A 19,463-nucleotide genomic window follows, 5' to 3' on the forward strand; every position below is an offset into this window, starting at 1 on the left:
GAGCCCAGAAAACGTATTCAGTTGATGTGGGTCTGTGGGGTTTTCAAATACAGTCCAGTGATTAGTCACTGTGCATTTTATAAAACAAAGTGGGTGTCATAACATTGAATATTATGGCAGATGTAGTAGTCACAAAGAAGTCCAACTGCTGATTGTAAACTAAGCTGTGCAAAGTCAAAAGGATCTGGGATTCTCACTTATGTGAAAATGTTGACCTCCACAGCTAGACACCAAAATGAAACATCCATCACTTCTCATGACAAAGAGTAAATTTGCAGTTAATTCTGAAATAAAAATGGCAGCAAGATTACAGTACAATAAACAGTATGCAATATGAAAGATGTTGTTCCAGAGAACATGTTAGAAATGACTGTCATTAAATGTCAGGTTTTTTCTCTCTCTTTTGGATGCAGTCCTTCTACTTTACTTTATAAGACGGAGCTGTTCTACACAGTGGCTTACAGTAGGCTGAGGGCTTTTTACTCTGATTTGATGGGACAAACATATCCTCCAGTAAAGGTGCTGAGGTATGTAAGCCTCTTTTGTTAATAGCCTTATTTTCCTTAACTTTTCCTCCTTCACATACCCCAGGTCTGCAGATGCCAGGCTGAAAGCCACTCCATGATGAGGTGCCCCTTGAAAGTCCCTTAACCAGGCATTAATTCCTGCCTTTTAATAAGTTTTACAAGCTATTTGCCCATTGCTTTCTTCCAGACATTGGGAGGTGGGGTAGGTCCCAGAGACGGTGTATGCAAAGTACACATCTGACCATTTTATCTAATGCTCCTTTGAAGGTTACTTATCACAAAATGCTGTGATAGCTCATAGATCTCTTCCACTTCATTACATCTTAATTTGGGATCCTGAGACTATAAAATTGTTTCGTAAATTACCTGGAAATAGCTATGTCTGACTCTGCATCCCAGGGGGTGAAACCTATTGCCCTTTGGCAAGACATATGAAGTTACCTATGATCAAGGCAGCACATTTTTAAATACCTTATCTCTGTATGTGCAATCGCCATATCGAGTTACAACAGTAGGAAGTGGAAGAAGAGTATTGCCACTTAAAAATACAGATGTTTAGAAAGGAGCATATTAAGTGAGGCAGAAATCCAGGATCTGCTACTTTCATTTTTTTCAGTAACACCATTTCTTTGACAGCCTGGGATAAAAAAGGCAGAAGGTGGGTAGTATTATTGAACAAAGTTCCCAGCAACTATTGCATGTGGATAGCCTTTGTATTGTGCAGATTGTTTTCCTCCACACATATTTTGTTTCTTGCACTGAAGCACTTAAAACACATCCAGCAGAGTTATACATCTGCATAAATATTTGATAACTCTAATTGTGTAGCCTGAACCACACTTTTGCCCTTGGGCATGTAGTGCAAGTAAATGTGCATAGCACCTGTATATAAAATGTGAAGGTAATCAAGGAATGTGTAAGCTTGCCTGAAGCATCAGTTTAAAGCAACAGCTCTATCTGTGCTATTTCAAAATCAAAGGAAAAGTATGTTCTTATTTTATAATTAAAGAGAATTACTGTTAATGATTTCACTCATTAAAGTAACATGAAAATCATAAACTTCTCATTGTCACTTCTGTTATAAACACCTGTCCTCCAAGGACTCTTTAACATGTGAAAGAGTATCTTAGACATGTAACAAGGTAAGAAAGAGTTTTCAGGCATAAGATGGTCTAAATACCATTTTGGTTCTTAGAAAAAGTATTGTTAATCATGGATTTATTTATTTTGGAGAGAGCTAGAAATGCATACTGCAGGATTTCTGTCTTCTTTTTTCTGCTAAATGCAATTTTTCATCTAAAAAAGAAAAGCTGGATATTTTTATTTTGAAAAAGCTGCCTCTAATTGTATATCAATAGGCTTTGTTCTTCATTGACAAATTGAAATACTAATATCGAGAAAGAAAAATCTCAGTTTTTTTACTTCCTATCCAGATCCATCTTTGATGCAGAAGACCTCAGGTCATTCTTATAGGTGGGCATAAGACCAGAGTTTCCATCCTTTGAAAAATTCTGATACTTCTAATTTTTCTTCCTTGTGACTTGGAATAAAAAGTTGAGATAGTTTGGGGGAATCACAAACTTTCCAGTCTCACGTTTAGTCATAGCACTTGTTTAGCTGAAACAAAAGGCTTCTTTTAGTCTTTTCTTTGTTTGCTTGTTTGTTTTTACCTTCAGTGTGTCCGGAAGACTGAGAATATGAGTCTTGTGGGACATTTTCTTCCAGCTCCTCTGCTTTCAATTTTTCTCCCCAGGCTGAGTGTTTTGATTGGACTGAACCTTCTTGGCCACACCACAGCCATGCACTGCCTAGCTATGTGTAATGTTTTGGCCAAAAGGGCAGAATGAGAAAGTGTCCTTATGGGAATGCTTATGTTGTGCTGCAGTCTTGTGTGTAGCACTGCAGCAATTCAGTTGGACACAGCTTAGCGTTGAACTGACACTTCAGAAATTCATCTGAGATGTTTCTATCAAGGCTGACATGATTCAAAGGCATTTCATTTCGGTGTCTGATGGAAAAGTGAAAAATTACTTTTACCCACAGAAATTCAGACTTTACAAAGAGCTGTATTTTCAGTTTTAAAGACAAAGACATTTTTCCTAAACAGCATAAATCAAAGTTGTTTTCCTGTTTACAAACATCCCAGCCTTGCTTACTGGATGTCCTCCTATATTTTAGTGTAACTGCTCACCCTCAGCTGTCCTTCTCAGCTTGGTTTGAGGGTAATGGGAAAGGATCCACATTAAAAAATTATAATTTATTGCTCTTCAAACAGAAAAAAAATGTATGTGACAAATATAGTGTGCCTCTTTACCATGTCTCAGATAATCTAGGCCAAGCCCTTGGCCTTCTGCTTGCGTATCTTCCCCTTCAATCTGTCATAGCACCTGGGGCCATTACCAAAATGAAGGCAGCAGGTGCCCCCAGTGGGAGTCTTCTTGCTGAACATGAAAATCTCCAGCCTCGGTGAGCTGAGCTGATCACCTTGCACACCTGTTATTGCTAAGAGAAGAAACAGGCCCTGTTATGGCTCAGGTTGTTTGCCCTGTCCTGGCACCCGTATCAGGACAGCAACATTATGCCCTGCAAGTGTCCCTTTGCTCTGCTTACCTGTGCAGACACTCAGGGCAGCTGTCAGAAGGATAAAGATCTGTGTTTTGTTAAATCAGTCAAGGAGCCTGTGAAGGTATCTTCTAACTCCAGACATAAGGAAGTATGACAAGTATTTTTAAATTGGTAACAATCCGTCATTATAAATGCTTCACTGAAATTGGTTTGTTAGTTGTTATGCCTTGTTACATTGACATTGTTATACTCTTAATGACATACTCTAAGCTTGAGAAATGTTAACAGCTGTGAATAAGTGAGATTCAAATCCAGGAACCATCAGCTTATGATAGTAAAACATTTGCTTTCAGCTTCGACAGAGCTTTCTTTATAGTAAGACTATCTGGATATACGAGGCTACTGCTCATTGTATTGGGCACCCATAAGTAGTTCTGGTAAATGTCTAATTTCTTAGTGACCTGGCCTTTTTTTGCACAGAGGCATCCAAGACCCATCAAAGCTCTTGCACATGCATCCGTAAGTCTGAGAAGGTACGTTTATAATCAGTTATCTCTCTCAGGTTGTTAGGATTTTTAATTTTCTTCTAAAGTGAAGGCCTCAATGTGAGCTCATAACTAAATTATATGGACTGAGGGGTTTCCAGGTTTTTAACACACAAATGAACTTAGCAGCTAAGGAAATGTTCTTCTGTCCCGAGCATAAAATTGGCTTTAAAATGAAGCAGAGGGAGAGAGGGGTTGGATATGAAGTCTCCTGGGATGGTTGGCAGAGATTTTTTTAAGCTAGGAAACTGCCTGCTCTTCTTCACTGAAACAATATTTGTGAAACCATTCTGCAATTTTCAATCATCTAGCATTATCTGAGATACTCTAACAGTATCCTGCTTAACCTCCTACCTCTCTCTCCAGCGGGCAATGGTCTCCCAGAAGTCCTGCATCAGATGTGGCTTGGATGTGCTAAGAGGTCTCAAATGGTGTTAGAAATGTCCAAAATACTATACATCTCACTTCAACAGAAAAAGTCCAAAACCTTGTGCTTGAGCCAAAGAAATGGCATTGTAGCATCTGTGGAATGCTTTTTTTAACCCTTCACCATCCTGCATAGTATCAGTAATTTTTTTCTTGTATTAAAAGAAAAACAGTAAAAGCAAATGGGATTTCAGTGAATTTTTGTGCATATGAATTCTAAATCAAATATTCTGAGTGCACCAAATGTGCATGTTTTCCTTGAGAATGACAAATATATGGGGAAACATTAGGTTTTCTGTGGCAGAGGAAGAAGGCAGAAAAACCTCTGAAGTAAAACAAACCTTTAAAGACTTTTATTTTGTAACACCACGTTTGGCTTCCTATAAAAATTTACTGTGAGGAGTGCAGTTGATAAGTAGGATGTTTCTAAAAGCATTTGCTGATGTATTGAAGCATAATTTGCTGGGATAGACCTGCAATTCAGCACCATGGTGCAGCCAGCAGTGCACTTGAGTGGTGTTTGCAGGCCAGGCTGCCTGCTGCTGGCTGGATGGGGAGGGTGAAGCAGAGGTAGGTGGGGGCCACTCCTAGCTGCCTCCCAGCTGGGTTTGTGATTGAGTCGTCCAGGATGCACTTTACGTCAGCTACACAGGAAACAGTTGAAAGAAATCAGAAATTTAGGCAGAGGTTTAGGTACGTGTTGTTCTATGATGAAAATGTTTGATTTGGGCAGATTGCATTAGAGGTTTACCACTGTTCTGTACTTTACTATATGATTATTCTGGCAGGTTGCCATAGCTGCAGGTGCCGAATAATCAGAGTTTTTCGTTTTCCATGAGGACTCAAATTCTTTGTCTAAAGAAAGGAAATATTTTTTTTCAGTCACTTGCAGCAGTACTTTACATCATCATTACCGAAGAGTACGTAGCAAGAAGTGATTCACCGGTACCAGGTATAACAAATACAAAGACAGTTAAGAAAACTGTCTAATTTACATAGACTAACAGAGGGGTCTGATTTTACACTGTCTTATTCATACTCTGTATTATTTGCAGGACAGAATTGTATAAAGATGCAAGACCTTCTATTCTGTGTTATTTTCTTTGTACAATGTTTTTTTCCAGTTCCATGTTGCACTAGTTTAATGTTTCTGAAGCTCATTTTGTTCTATGGACAGTGACAGAGCCGTAATGATAACAGCCTTCTTGAAATCATCACTCTGTCACAGTTGCCTCAAGGGAAACATTCTGGATCAGTGACTCGGGAGGGAGTTTTACCATCACATTAACATTAACAAGAAAGTCACAACCAGTTTGAATTTGCACTAATGTAAATCAGAAGTGAATCAGCTGTACATCAGTGTGATTTCAGTGCCAAGCACATTGTTAATCTATGTTTCTCACATTGACTGCTCTAATATGCTCACTTACTTTCCTCCTGTAGTAAAATAAATCCACATTTCTCTGGGAAATACTTTTGTATATGTAGTTACTATGCATATGATATTAACTTATTACATGGATAAAATCAACAGCTAGTCTTTTGCAGTTTGTTTGCCCTGAGATGGGATATATTTTTACCAGCATGTTCAAGATGTGTTAAAGTAAGCAGTCTTGAGCAAATATAAGTCAAGTCTGTGCTCCAAACCAATTCACAAGATACATTTTTAATCCTTGATATGGTGTAGTTTATTAAAAAGCAAACATAATAGTAAGCTTTAGGTGGATGGCTAGGAACATTTTGCTAAAGTAGAAAGGATGGAGAGAAAAACTGTTCAATCTCTCCAGGTTTTGTAGAACAAACAGTGGTAGAAATACAGACATTTTATTTTCCTTTGCTTGTTTCACTAGTTTTAGACAGCTGACTTAAATGAAGCCATCTTTTGTTAATATTCATGAAAGAACAGAGTCAAGCTAGATTTCCCTTGTAAAGTAAGCTTTACTACTTGTAGACCAACAAAGCCAACAGGACCTTAGTGTGGATGGTGATATACTAATCTAGCCCTCAGAGATTATAAAGGTAAAAACCCCAACCAACCAACCAACCAACCAAAAAAATGCAACCAAAATTCTAGTTCTTGCCACACTGAAATAAGGAATTAAAAAAACCCCATGAGCTGAAGGGGAAAATAATTTGCAATAAAAAAGCAATTTCAGTTTCAAAGGGTTTGTTTGTTTTGACTGAGTGGTCTCATTTCTTTTTATTTATGAAGATTGTATTGGTGTGTTTCTCCTAAGCACTTTGCGTCCTACAATGTATTTCAGATAGGAAACTGAGTAATCTTGTATTGCCTATGTCTGAGGTGTGAACTTTCTGCCCTTTTTTTTGGTTGAATCAGCAAATGCTAAACACTAAACTTACTAAGAGTGAGTTTCAGACTGGAGAAACCAGCCCCATCAGTCCCATGCTAATCAGGCATTGCCCCTGCTTGCTTGCCTCTTGCAGAGCCCCAGTGCTGCTTACCTATGTAAGTGGTAAGAGTGGGTGCAGAAGCCAAGCACTGCATGGGCTGTTCACATTCCATAGGCAGCCACTCAGAGACTCACCCATGGAGGAGCTGAGCCCTTGCTTTGGCTTGAAGTTCACCAGATTTCGCTACTTTTTTAAGTCTAATCATGATGGAGCTTGCTTCTTTACAACTTTGACTTCACTGACTCTTTTCCTTGGTCCTGAGAAGTCTTGCATTTTGGCTTATTGACACTGACTGCTCTTCCAACTGCACTGCTGCTCCCTGCAACATTCCTTAACATTCACAGCTTCTCTGGGTCTTTGATCACCAAGGCACTCCTCTCCCACTGCCTAAACTCTAGGCTTTTCAGTGACCTGGCTACAAGTGTCCTGGCCCTTGTTCAGCTACCATCTTCCTCTAATTTCTGCCTGTGACAAGTGTCTAATGCTCCCTTTTTCAGATGACTGAAATGGTACATTTTCTTCATGAACCATCTCATTGGTGCCGAATGCCCCTGTCTGCGCACCCTAATTGCAAGTGCGACAGGCCTGTCAAGTCTTGCACATCTGAAACTTTGCACCTTGAGAGCTCTGAAGTGGAAAGAAACAAGTTTGCTATTAATGGACTCTGCTTTCCCCTCCAGAGCTGATTCTTCTGGATGACCTACTGCGGCATTTCTCTAATCTTCTGTCTTGCCTTCACCTCTGGTTTTCAGACATGTGAGTCCACCAGTTTGACTGGTACATATTTGAGAAACTGTGGATATTTCTCATTAAGCCTGGAAAGGAGAGCAAACAGGCAATGAGCTGCAAGGGTGTAGAAGGAGGAATAGGGAAGATACCTTAATTACTTATGTTCATTAAAATGAAGGAAGGGTGTATTTTATCAACGTACCTCTTATTGTTCACACTCTGTGTTTTGAGATACAGAAATTTTTATGATATCATGTCTGCCCAAGTGTCATCAGGTGATAGCCTCACCCTGGTGATCCTCTTTTTCTATATGTGTTTGCTAAGTCCTGATGGTGAAGGTAAAAAGGTAAAGACCTTCTAAATTCAGAGGGGACTGACTACATAGCAACATGAGCAGAGCATCATAAATCAATCTTTCTTCAGGAAAAAAAAATCCCTGCAGACTTCAGCCTGCTACAGAGGGAGCATGAATATCTTTTAAATACAGGAAGTAGATCACGTTTCTGGAAGGAACTTTACTCTCCAGAGTTTAAATGTTACGGATCTTCTTTCACATAAGCTAATGTAAAGCTGGGCTAAAATTGTTACAAGTGAGATCAGGCCCTTTGTTGTAGGTTGAGATATTTATAAACAGCTTTGTCTTCAAACAGCGTGGGCCATCCATCATGTGTCTCAGCCTTAGAAAGTAGTGCACGGTTCTGAGGAGAGGGACTGGACTTTAGTTTACTTTGAAGGAAGCAATGTTCAAAGAAAAGTGTCTTCTTTGCTCAGCGAAATCATTCTGATTTCCATGGTACCACACCAAGCTTGCTCTAAGGGGATTGTTTCTCCCCATTAACCTCAGCCGGTGCTGCTGCTTCATCATCTGTGTGAGGGCTCTTATTGCTTCAAATATATTAAGCTACATATTTCTTCCTGGAAAGCCCAGGTCAGCTAAGAAAACCAAAGGAATTCAATAAGTTAAATTTTGGAAGGCCATAAAAAAAGTACTCCCTACAGAAATATACTTCCAGAAATAAACTCTGGAGGAGCAGTAGGAAGAGATATTATTTATTAAATAAACAAAGAAACAGTGAAAATTAGGTAGTGCCATAGGGCACTTTGACTGGCAAAAATTGGTTAGAAAATAGAAATTCAAGTATTTGGAAATTGATGTTCTAAATAGGAATCAAATTTTGGAAAGTATTTAAAAGGAAATTCCTGCTTTAAAGTAATTTGAAAGTATTTAATCATCTCATTCTGGTCACATTGCAATAGCTTAATATCAATTATTAAATATAATGCTTTAGTATTTTAAATAGCAAGCCAAAATAATCAGGTTAAATTTAAACACTTTTGCAAAACAAAACCAATTTTGTATTACCAGGATGGAATGGACGATGTAATTGCAAAGCTGTGGAAATTAGTTTTTTAAGCTTTTGCCTACATGTAACTTGTTCCAAATCACTGCATTCCCATTTAGCGTTTTGCTTCTGGAGAAACTTTAAAGGAAATTTTGGCCACCAAATATTTTATTGGACAAACACTGGGGTACTAATTGTGTCCTGCTAGTGCACAGTAGGCTTGAGGTGTTCTTACCAGCAATCTGGCCGCTCACGGTTACTCTGTGAAATGGTGTTTCTCACAAATAGGCAAGTGTTAGGTGCCCTTTCACCAGTTTGAGACTCAGCCTCACGGCTGCCCCTCCAGAGCAGTAAATCATGGACCAAAATTGTTTTGCTTTCTGCAAATAGATGTTGTCTGTTCAGGCCTTCAAACTTGTGGATGCTTGCATTAGCTTAAAGTCTGGCTTGGCTTGATTCTCTCTCAAATCAAAACACAAGCTAACCAGCTTCCTTTCTGTTAGTTACAGTTTACTGTTTCCTACAAGTGTGACAATTAGCAGCATTCATAGAAAGAAATCCTGCAGGTTACCGGGACTTTAAATGTGATAATCCTCTCATATTTATACTTCTCTTTCTAAAAGGAGATCCTTGAATCTGTGGTAGTGTTCTCATTTTCCACACAGAAAGTGCAAACAGTCAACTCACCTTCAAAGCCAGGTTCACAGAAATGACCAAAATGGACTTCTGATGAAAGAAGGGAGTAAAAAATAGTTTGCGACCCCCTCCTCAAACTTGCAAGTAAGAAAACTGAAACCCTGGGATACATCTCTGTTCTTCTCTGAGAAAGAAGATCTTTATGGGAACAAAGCATGTGAGATGTAAAATAAGCAGATATACTGCCAGTATATGTTCTGTTGAATATTAATATGTATCTTTTCACATGGATAATTTTCTCCAGGATTTTATGGAATTAAATATGCTATATTTGCCTTTTTCCTTTTTTTTTCTTTCCTTTTTTAACATGGCATAAAAAGTCATTTCAAGAACTTATTGCTTTAATAGATTTTATAGGAGCTTCCGTAATGGAAATATTATTTCTTCTGTTGCATCCTACAGTAAGCTTTAGCATATTTTTATTTTCTTTTGCAGTTCAACTTTACTGCCTACAAAATGAAAGTAGTGTGTTGCCTCCTATGAAAAGCAGTATACACGGAGCAATATAAAAGACCAAGATATTAGTTCTCTTCCTGTTTTTATCCTTTCTGACGCAAGTGTTCAGCTAAATATAAAGTGCCATGATAGATTGTTTCCATAGCTGGAGAAAATGGTGATGGAATCAAGGGTTTCTTTTAATTTCTTCTTTGTCAAGCCAGAATCTTATTTTTCTGACAGCACAGGGATTCCAGGTGGTTGGTGCCCTTGCCTGCAGTGTTGAGTCCCTTTAGGCTCAGCATGTAGGTGTAGAAGTTCCTTTGTTTTAGTTTTTCTGCGGACTGGGCACCTAGTGTTGTCCTGACTCTGATCTGGTGTTTCTTGGCAGCCTTGTCCCTTAGCTTCTCTCTTTCTTTTCATGTTTGTAATTGATACTCAAGTCTTTGCAAATAGAGAAGCCTTTCTGCACTCGTGTCTTTGTTTAGGGACACCTGAGTTTGCCTGTGGGACAAGGGGGTGCCTTGTGCTCTCTGATTCCATATGGGCTCTCCTGGAACTCTCTGAACTCTGTGGTAAATGATGGTCAACAATTGCACAAAACCTTTAACATGATTTTAAGGGGATAATTATACCTATTGTAAAAAAAAAATAAAATTATCAGTGATACCAATGCAGCATCTGATCACCTAATTGCATATTTCATCTTCTGCTTATATAAATAGCAGCCATGAAGGACGTATAATTAATATTGCAGCTAGGAAGATGTTCTAGCGGTTGTAATTAGGGCTGGATAAATCGTTAACTGTGAATAAATAACCCAAAGCATTCTTGATCCTTTTGGTTTGTGAATCAATTAGGGACTTCTAATTTGTCTCTTTTCCTCTCTTTCCCTTTGTTTTTTTCCCTAAATGCAGCTCTTACTGGCATGGCAGAAAATACCAAATATTCATGGTGTTCAAATTAGCTACTTCATGGGGTAGAATTGTTTAACAAAACTGCATGGTACTGATGGGTAGAACTTTCTGAAGAGCATAACAAATAAAAAAAAACAAACAGTAATGGGAGGGCATGGGTGCAAAGCCTCTCGAGGTATGATTTTGCAAGGCAGCTGAAGATGTAACTTCAAGTGTCATTGGTGTCTTTTCCAGCACAGCAGAGTGAGCACTGGTCCATTTTTCAGGGCTTCCCAAGCTTTGAGGTGAAATGGACTCTCTTGTGCGTAAATAGTAGTTAACAGCAGAGATGTGTGTGGTCAAGGTGAGCTATGTTTGGAGTTCAGGTGAACAGCCGTCACTGCAACTGGCCTGGATTGTTACTGCTCTGTATTTTATGTTGGCATTTTTACCAGCAGAGAAAGGATCTTGTACGAAGTTACAAAGTGGGAGAGTAATTTTTTACAATTTTTCCTTGGTGTGAATATCTCTATAAGGTCCAGGACACTGAAGAATTTGACTGTGCCACCACAACATTTGCTTTAGGTCTGATGCACCCAGATTGCACACAGGCACTGCTTACTCTTTTTTCTCTACTTTTATCTTTAAAACTATCCAGATCACCAGTTTTATAAAGGAAGAGCACACAGAAGTGTGCTCAAAATTTACTGAAACTTATTGAAAATGCTTCCTAAACTGTTATTGTTCTGCCACAGTGAATCCATCCCACCAGTGACTGCTCTGAGTAGGTGATTGGAACCACTTAAAAGCAGATGTTGCTTCAGAAAAAAATTTAGTCTGATAATAGTCAGTCACGAGTCCCTCATTTCCCCCAGTTTCCCACAAAGGTGAGATTTCAAGCAACCTGCACACAGCATTGGCAGAAAAACCACAGAAATTCTGGCTGTCAGTTGGGAGCACTGTTTTGTTAGCAGTGAACCTTGAATTTTGCTGTTGTTAAGTACCAACTGGTCCAGCAAAATGCAGAAGGCATACTGCAGCATTCTGTTTGTTGTTGAAATTGCTGATATAAATTGGTTAAACTCCTAATTACCCAAATACCGGGACTAATAATTTGCTCTGTTTTCCACTCAGTAAAATTTATTTGACACCCAGAGGAGTACAAACTCTAGCTAGTTAAATGCCAGTTTTGAAAGCCAGAGGCTAACTACAAGTACTTCAACATATGTGTGGGGGTGTCAGAAGCATTCAGGCTCAGCCTTGAGCTGACTACGCTGAGTCTGCAATTTAGCCTAGAGCTTATCTCCTGGTTTTGGCAGAGGCAACAAAATTTATGATCTGTCCTGGTGACATTGGAAACAGCCTCATGAACATGTCTGAGTTGTTTTGTTAGCTTTGCAAATTCGTGGCTGAAAAGATCAGGTCTCACCTTGAAGAAAGACCTGAACAGATCAGATTTCAAGGTTCTGTAAAAATGCCAAGAGAGTAATCGTATTTTTTTATGAGAGACTTTAGACAGGCTATTCTGCAGAGATAGGAAGGATATTCCTATGGTGATGGGACAGGTGGTGAGAGATGCTGGTTGTATTGATCAAAGATACTGTGACAGAGAAAACCAATAGGGCGGTCTCTTTGCCTGACCTGTGTTACTTCCTCCTTAATCTAAACCACCAGCAGTGCTACATTTGGTATTCAGATATGAATGTTTATTGACTCTGACATGATTACGAGCAAGGGAATGGTTTAAGATGTGACCTTCGCTACAAAGGCTGCTGGGTAGTTCAGTCTGAGAGATCCATCATGTGTGCTTTTAAGACAGCCACCCTGAAACTCACAGTGAGGAAACTCAATGAAACAAATGAAAACAAAATCAAAGCAGGTGCAGAGAGGATAGGTGATATCATCTTGGCTTCCTTTGCATTGGCATGTTTAACATTTTTACATAAACATGCATTTATTGACATATTCTAAATAACATATGAAAAATGTCTACTGGGTGGGTGGTGAGCTGTACTGTGCAAACAGAGGGGTGGCAAAACACCACAACCCAAATGTTGCTCAATTGCTTGTCTTGTCCTTCTGAGATGTCTTGTCCTTGCCCTTACTTATAGTGGGGTAACTTTTTCACGTACCATCTAGCACAGCATTACTATTGGCAGGAAACAAGTTAAAAAATACCACTACTGACAGTTTTTAGCCATTACTATGATATGAATACCTAATATGCTTTCATGGGAGGTTCTGGGGTGTGATGCCCCATATACTTAAAGATGAGTGTGTGTACATCAATGAAATTACATGGCTAATCAATAGGATTTTGTTCTTGATGGTTTCTGGACTACTATAGCATCACAGTCTAGGCTCCTACCTATTCTTTCTGCCCAACAAGTCAGACATTTCTTGAATCAACCTCATATCTTCCCCGATTAAATTCTCTTGCAATACTCTGAAAAGAATGTGAATCAGACAGTGGATGTGGTTTTCTGCAGAGGGACTCCCCAGTGTTTGCTGATTTTTTTCTGAGCCTATGATACAAGTTTTCCTGCCTCGCTTCCAGCTTTCAAACTGAACCAAGAGAAAATTCAGTATGGTAGAATATTTATGGCTTCTCTATATAAAAAAGTTCTAGAGCTGACATTAAAAAAAGGACAGTTATGAACAGGAAGAGAGAGTCTGTACAACTGAAGGTAGAGGCACTGCTGTTAAACTTCAGCCTATGCAAATGGTGGCTATATTGGAAATCAATAGCAAAACCCCCACAGACTTTGATAGGAGAACAATTAGGTCACTGTTGGTTGTCTTTGAATTCCCACACTGGGTGTATCTATTGTTTGCTTATCTGGCATTGTCTTGAGAAATCAGATGCATTTTCTTTATTCTGGGTTGCTTCCATACATAACTTCAGTAATTCTTATTCTAAAGCCTACTTGTAATGAGCTGGAATAAGCCAACTTTTAAATTGTATGGGACTTGTTTGCCGGCCCTACTGTGGTTCAAAAGGCTGCTAGCACAACAAATGTTCACAAAATACCTTGCCCAGAGTTAATAAGCATAGTTATTTAAACCTTACTGTGCTTTCCTGTATGATTATAGTGAAAAAAGGAAAGATAATAGAAGTTTGCCATGAAGATATGAAATAACCCTCCTTTGAGACACTTTTAACACTATCTAGTGGTGACTTTCACCTGCTTATGTTATCCTCCCAGGTTCCTCAGGTGTGAGTAAAAACTAGACCAAGGGTTGTGGATTCGCTCATCTGCTGCAAAGCAGGGGGTGTGGACAAGGACAGGTCCCAGAGGCTGTGCTGTGTCAGCATAAGTAACTCAGCATTGTGAGTTGGGTTGGGGAATTGAAAGAGTTGACAACTATTTTATTTTATTTATTTTATTTTATTTTATTTTATTTCATTTTATTTTTCTGAGCTGGATCTGCCTGTTCCCTTGTTTACCCAGATGATCACTAACGGCAGAGCAGAGGAGGGAGTGGGGTGTTTGGTGAGGTGGGAAGGAAGGTGGGCTCACCCCCTTCCACAGCAGCCCTAAAGCTGAAGCAGGGTTCATCAAGGGTATGGGAGCTTGGGCACTGCATAGGAGGGTGCAGAAGGACACTGGTCCCCAGTGGAGTGGTCCCAACTTAAAGAGGACTGCTGGGCCGGGCAGAGGCTGAGCAGCAGCTGCTTGGGCTCCTCCCCTTGTGTTTGGTGAGAACTGAGACATGATAACCTCAGCTGGCCTAACCTGGGACAGTTCAGAGGAGTTACTAGGAGTTACTAATTTCAGAGGAGTTACCCCACCTCAGTGAGCTGAAAATATGCCTCTTCTTGGCTGTGTGAAAGCCAGCACTGCTGAGCAGCAGGGGGAAGTGTGCGAGAGAGGGGTGGTGGCCACTTCTGCGTGGGTGGAAGGCACATTTTCACACGTGGGATTCCCCCTTTGCTGATCTGATTGAACTGGGTCCTCTGAGCAGGGGGTAAACTGCAGTGCCTTCATGTTTTGTCAAGGCAGGGCTTTGTGGTTGGCACTGTGGGTGCAGTTCCATGGAGGTGAGACTGAATGTAACAGTGTGGGTAGGCTGCTGGGCTCTCATCTCTCTAACGTGCATGTATTTATTGTTTTCCTTTGTGCCTCAGATTTTTCGCATGTCCTGGGTTTTTTTTAAAGCTCACACAAAGCCTTGCTCTGGCACTGCCTTGGAATTAGGAAAGAAGATAAGAGAGCTTCCTCTTCAAAGATATGGATAAATGTGTCTCAGTGTTTTTTATTGCACAACACCCTCTTTCTGTGTGCTCGTGTGGGGAAGCTGTTCTTCACTTCTCCTCTAAAATGCTTTTGTGCAGCATTGCTGATGCAGAATGGTTACCACGTCCCCTGCCGAGGGGACTGATTGATCCCTACATATACACATATATAATTTGTTGAGTGATTCTTCACAATAAGAGGCACTTTGCAGAAGTAAATTATTATTACTATCTTGCCATTACTTCACTCCTTTGGAACAAGGCCATTTTGCCCCCACAAACTAACAGCATTCCCTGCTAGACAAATAGTAGTGCTGATACTCTCAGTATGAGTCACTGGACTGCTGCAATAGAAAGGCAGCTCATCCTCAGATAAGAAGCACATTACCAGCCCAGTGTGTCCAGTCACCACTGACTCAGAAACTGGAATCCCAAGGTTGCTTTTGAGTCCACATTGGTATGATTCTGTCACTACGCTGCCTTAGCTTGCCTGAGTTTTTCGCTTATGATGATGTCAAAGCAAGACCTGTGTGTCTCCAATGGACTCTGAATGACTACTCTAACCCATTATCTCAGCTTAGTATTATTGCAAATAATTCTAGGCTAGGGGCTTCCTAAATTCTGTTGGTAGAGAGCCACCCCATGGGTGAAATGGCAACCTGAGAGTCATGCTATAAAAATTAATCTTGAAAATCACTTTTACATCTGGTTGTATAAACGAGTGTTTGTCCCGAAGGTGCCAGTCTCAGTAATGGGATGTCTGTGGCAGCAGCTTGGTGTTCTCACCCCAGATGTCCCTCGCTGTCCCCTGGAGCCTCTGCTGAGTCCTGATAAAACCCCTGAGGAGTTGTCTGCAGACCATCATTAGTTGTCCAGTTTTCTCAAGGATAGGCTCAGCTCACAAACAATTTCTGGGCCTCATTCAAAAACTTCACTGGCTCCTAGTAGCTTTTTGGAGCTCTTTTGGAAGAATTTGGAGTGGAGATGTGTTCCTTGAGTAATCCTGTAGCAGTAGTATCTGCTTTAATGTATATTGAGGAATATCTTTAGATCTTTACTTCCTCCTGACTTGCAATGACCAGGGCTTTGACTGTAGTTACTTTTTAGGTAACTTTTGTGCTTAGAAAGACTGTGTATTGAGTTAAACTGGGAGAGCAAAAATAATTCTCTGAGGGATGCCTGCCTTTCTCATTGTATTCTCTTCAGTCACGGTGGCACATGGGAGGGTGCACTTTGTCCTGTAATGGCAGGATTCAGTGCAGTTCAGAGTGCTGTGCTGTCTGAGCCTTAGGTGGCAATAACTGATCTGTGCCCAAAGGCCTCGGAAGACAGCAGTTTTGAAGACTGAGTGCACGTTTTTACTCCTTTACGGTGTGGTAAAGGGACACATCTCTATATCCAGAGCCTTGTACGAGTATGCAATGGAAATTGCCACAATGTATAGAACAAGCCTGTTCTGAGGAGTATGACACACTGCGTCTTGCCAACCAAACTGCTGGAAGGTTTGAAAACTCTTGAAAACCATATCCAGAAACCAGTAATAAATATGAAACTTGCTTGCCCTTAGGAATTTGTCTCATTTCAGTACCTTGATTTAAGAATCAGCAATAAAAGAGAAGAGGCTAGACCTGCAAGGTGGCACAAGTCAGTGCAATTTCACTGAACTAAATGGAGCTGTGGCAATGTGCACCACTGAGCCATCCAGTTCAAGGCCTTAAAAGCTTTAAGTTGATGGATATTCCCTGCTGATGGCTGATTATTATTGGTACACCTTGGTACAATGCCTCTGAAGCGCAGTACTCTTATCAATTCAGCACATTATCTGAGCCTCAGGCTTGCTCTACTTTTTTCAACTTTTTTTGGGCATCAGAATTCACTCTCATTTCAGGGTAATGTAAGTCTGGAATAAAGCCACAACACACTGGCAGCGCTACTTCAGGTACCAGTTTGTACAAACAAGCATTTGTCCCAGTCTAAAAGTACTTGCTAGTTTGAGAAATAGGATGCTTTTCAGGTTATTTTTATTTCTTTCTTTTCTTTTTCTTATTGCTCACTCATTACAGCAAGAGGGCTAGCCACACTTAGAGTATATACAGATGTACATGCCTCCATCTCAGATTCCCTGCAGGCAAATGATGATAAATGTGGAGGAAAAGAAAGATGGCTTTTAGAGAATGACCTTAGGAAACAAAATCTGCAAAAAATAGTTGCTGTGCCTCATGTGTTTCATCTGTGAATACCCAGGGAAATTAATTGAAATGCAAGTGGGAAATGTTTTCATATCTTTGGGTAGAAGAAACTGAACAGTTTTTGCACAGCAGCTGGTTCTTTGGGGCTAGTCTTCTACTGATACATCCATGGGTTTCTCCATTGAAAAGAGAAAGAGGTCATTGCTGGAAGATAATTTAAATGAAATATCAAATGTGCAGCAACTCTTTTATTGCCTAGTAGTCCTCATTTTTCTTATTACTTCTTCTCCCCTTGGCTGCAGAAGCAAGTGTCTTCTGAGGTCAGTCTCCATTACACGGCACTTGGGTTGTTTGTTTTGTTAACTGTTTTCAAGACTTACCTCTTCTTTTTCTTTCTGTGAAATACATTTATATTGTATTTGGCCTGATTGCCTTTGGCATTGATTCTGAATGGTACTTGATCTAACAGGATGGTTGCGTTATTGGATATTTATATAAAGAATTGATGTTTGTTTCATTAACTCTCCAACTGACTTCGGGATTCTGAAGGAAACCTATTGTTGCCTTCCAGAGTTTTTTCCAGAACATTTTTACGCACACAATTTCTGAGACTCTCCTTGTCAATGAGAATGAAAAAGTGAAATAACTACTGACAAAAGCCTAACAGAACTTTCAGTTTGAAAACTCGCTTTTATTTAGGAGGACAATTGTTCAATGCAGGTTAGCTATGCACACAAGGAGATAATTTTGCCTTGCTCTTAGCAATGGAGTTAGAGACACCATCACTTTCCTGTGCTCCCTTTGATCTCTGGTGTCACCTGAACATTTAAAATTTCTGCAAGCTCTGCTGTTTTCTGACTGCCATTTCTTTCTGAGTTAAAGATTGTGCTGAGGCAAAAACACATTTGAACCTTATGGAAACTTCAGCTTTTTCAGAAGGCAAAGAAGGAGGACCTGAAAGTCATGTTGAGGGGTCTTGAAAGTAGGAGAGAGAGAAATAGTAGGCAATATAATAAAAGCATTTTCTGACCTTCTTTTTTAGCTTGTTTTTGGTTACCTTGACTGGATATAGTCTTGCTTGCCATTGGTCATATAGATTGGATGCTTCTTTGAATCTATGTCACTTTACATGTGTCTATAGGAATGTAAATTCCATCTTCTAGGTAATCAATCTCAGCTTGTGCTGGGCAATGAGAAATCAATAGAGGTAGTTCATAAATTAAACTAGGGAAGAGCTACTCTGAAAAGGCATCTCTGAGTTAGTAACCTTAACTTCTCTTTAAAGTCAAAGAAGAGTTTTCCTTTAATGTATCCAAAACTGATTAGATGACTCATTCCCTAAAACTATTGATTTCTCTCCAAGAGCTTATGAAGAGAACCTAGCTTAGCTTAGCTCAGTTGTAAATGTATGTTGACAGATGCCTTAAGGTCTGGTGAGTCCCACTCTTGATAGTTCTAAGGATGCAAAGGGGAGCTGAGGATACTTACAGTTTGTAGGAAGTGCCAAAACCAGATTTAGAACAAGGGAATAGCTGTTGAAATTAGATATAACTGACAAATCAGCCTTAATTCAGCAAATTGTTAGTAACATCACACTCAGTTCTAAAAGAACATGATGTTTCCTGTACTCCATAGGCTTTTTTAGGCACGGGAAAAATTCTGATATAGGATAAAATTGGCACAGAAGACTGCATATGGCTGATACCTTATATAGTTTTAAAGGAAATTCCCATGACCGCATTTGACCCTCTTTTTTTTTTTTTTTAAACACTATCAGCATCCATATAGTTGTGCACCTGTGTATTATCGTGTGCTTTGCATATGATGAAGCTGATGAGTTATGTTAAAATTGGCAGGATGAAACTTAATATCCCCACCAAGGCAGGAGTAAAAATAAGTTGTCTGTAAAATACATCTTCACTTCAACATCTATGGCATAAAACACCCGTCAGAGTACTGAATAAAATGGTAATATCAGTAAATACAGAAAGAGTATCAGGGTGTGGTACCCTTGCTTAGTACTTCCTTCTGGGAAATGAACATTGTCGTACATGGCTTGTTTTGCTAGCAGCTCATCTCTTTTATTCACCTGAGTTTCATTACAGTTCAGTTTTAATTCTGCAGAAGGAAAATATTACCATATAAAGGATGGGATCTGAGCTACTGTTTGACTACACTGCAAATCATGCTATACCTCAAATAACAGATTTTTTTGTACTTAATGGTACTTTATACTTCAGTGAAAAGAGTAGATTACATGAATAGTTCTCTTGATTGATAAACTAGGGCCAGAAGGCCAGAACCTTGTGGCATTGAGTATCTAAGACCCAATCTGACAAGATTCATACCCACAATTAACCTGCATTGTGCACAATCCTATTGACATCTCTGGAGACAGATGCCCAGCATACAGTCAAGAACCTGTAAAAGTCTTTGGCTAGCATGGTTTTAAGCTTTCAGGTT

Source organism: Myiozetetes cayanensis, unplaced genomic scaffold (assembly GCF_022539395.1).
Source record: "Myiozetetes cayanensis isolate MyiCay16 unplaced genomic scaffold, myiCay2020 scf2-11, whole genome shotgun sequence".
NCBI classification, from domain to species: domain Eukaryota; kingdom Metazoa; phylum Chordata; class Aves; order Passeriformes; family Tyrannidae; genus Myiozetetes; species Myiozetetes cayanensis.